This window comes from Scyliorhinus torazame, chromosome 16 (genome assembly GCF_047496885.1).
Source record: "Scyliorhinus torazame isolate Kashiwa2021f chromosome 16, sScyTor2.1, whole genome shotgun sequence".
Taxonomy (NCBI): domain Eukaryota; kingdom Metazoa; phylum Chordata; class Chondrichthyes; order Carcharhiniformes; family Scyliorhinidae; genus Scyliorhinus; species Scyliorhinus torazame.
The window spans coordinates 101,687,511-101,689,893 of NC_092722.1; positions in this window are offsets into that span (position 1 = coordinate 101,687,511).

Genomic DNA, 2,383 nt, shown 5'->3' on the forward strand with positions numbered 1-2,383 from the left:
ATTGACTGGGATACACGTAGTGTCAGAGGTCTAGATGGAGCAGAATTCGGAAGGAGCATCCAGGAAGGTTTTCTAGAGCAGTATGTAAATAGTCCAACTCGGGAAGAGGCCATACTGGACCTGGTGTTGTGGAATGAGCCCGGCCAGGTGGTTGAAGTTTCAGTCGGGGATTACTTTGGGAATAGTGATCACATTTCCGTAAGTTTTAGAATACTCATGGACAAAGACGAGAGTGGTCCTTAAGGAAGAGTGCTAAATTGGGGGAAGGCCAACTAGACCACAATTCGGCAGGAGCTGGGGAATGTGGATTGGGAGCAGCTGTTTGAAGGTAAATCCACATTTGATATGTGGGAGGCTTTAAAGAGAGGTTGATTAGAGTGCAGGACAGACATGTCCCTGTGAAAATGAGGGATAGAAATGGCAAGATTAGGGAACCATGGATGACAGGTGAAATTGTGAGACTAGCTAAGAGGAAAAAGGATCAGACCAAGTAAGTCCCAAGTCAACGCACACTACGGGATAGACGCTCCTAGTAGCTACCCAGTAAACAGCTCAACCCAGCAGCCTCAGAACCGAGCAAAGGCCATTGTTCCTCTGACTGAGTGGGCGCCCAAAGCTAAGTATAGTCCTTAGTAATAGTGGTAGTTTAGTTCGTAGTGTTTATGCATGAGTAGATTTGACTGTGTGTAAATAAATGAGCATTGCTTTTGAACTTACTAACTTGTGTATCGAGTCTTTGATCAGTATTCGGTTCTGAAGTTTGTGGCGGTGTCGAAAGATACCTGACGACTCTTGAGCAAACGTGATAAAATAGAGCCAAATTAAGAGCCAACCAAAGAGAGCAACATTTACTGGTGACTCCACCGGGACTCTACTTAGAAGTGGCCTAACCACTCCGAGAGAACCCAAAATTTGAATTGAGAATCCAATTGGGAACAGAAAAACCACAAGCGTCAAAACAGTACTGATCAAGCCTCTGAGATTCGGAAGTGTGTTAATGCATGCGTACTAATAGGGATATAAGGTAAACCTGAGAGATTTTGTTGCGAAAAACTGTCGGGAGTTTTGTAGGCCGGAAATTAGCGTAAGCCATACCCGTGTTTACATCACCGCTTTATCACACCCCGTTCCAAATTCGGTAGAGATCCTAGTAGAGAAAATGGCAATGAAGGCAATGGAACGCGACCAGCAGTAGAGTAGGACAGTGTCCGTTTGGGAAGAAGAGATCAGGAAATATCTCAAAGGGAAAGGATGGCCCCTTTGGAGTGAATTCTGTGATAATGAGGAAACAGGACCCAGGAGTATAGGACATACTTGGTGGGAGAACCTGTCAGAGATCCACAAGAAGAGCTTGGGAAAAGCTCGCAAGCCGATGGCAATCGTGTCCTGTTTGGCACAATTGTGAGGCACAGAGGAGGCCGTTAGGACGCTCCGTAGAGAGATAAAGGAGAGAGACAGAACCAGTGAGGTAGACGTGAGTGAGGTAGAGAAAGAGAATCGAGATCTGAAAGAGCAATTAGCAGCAAGGGACAGAGAGGTGGATGATGCCAAGTGGGCACATCAGTCTTGTCTCGTGCATTTGAACTGTTTTCAGACACAATACGATAAGGCCTACCAGGACACGCAACGTGCGGGCTTGGTAAGACAAGTTGAGAAATTGCAGAAACAGTGCAATGATTTAAAAGCAGCCCTACGAGCACTCCATACTTCCACAACGGAACAAAGGCAGAGCTCAGTAGACCATGCAAAGTGCCGGAAGCAAATTGCAGAATTGCAATCCCTGCTGTCCATGCAAAATGGATTTCAGTGTCCATTCGGACCCCAATTAGACCAAGAAAACGGCCCCGATTGGCAGGAATTAAACGAGACTGCCCATAGATATGTACATGGGACATGTACGCAGGAAAAACACCAGAAAAGGAAAGCACCCCAACCCCCAACTGAACAGGCAGAACACACCCCCATGAATCCTGTGACCACACACCACAGGACCGCAGGAGAAGGAGAAGCAGATTTCCTTTACAGAACCCCGTTAACCGTGACCCAATTACGGGACGCATGTGGAAAAATTACACCGTTCCTGCCCACTTCAGACCCCCACCAATTTTTCGCGGAAGTCAGACAACAGGCTACCATGTACGGCCTGGACGAAAAGGAGCAAGTGAAGTTCACAGTTTTAAGCCTCGACCCTTCAGTCGTGGCAGCCCTTCCCGACCCACAGAATGTAGGAGGAGGCACTCCTCCAGGAGATGCACACAGCGATCCTTGACGCGATCGGCTTTAACAGAGGAGACCACGTAGAAGACCTAAATAAGTGTAGGCAAAAGAAGGCAGAGCACCCCACAGCGTTTGCTGGACGTTTGTGGATTCACTTTACTGCAGT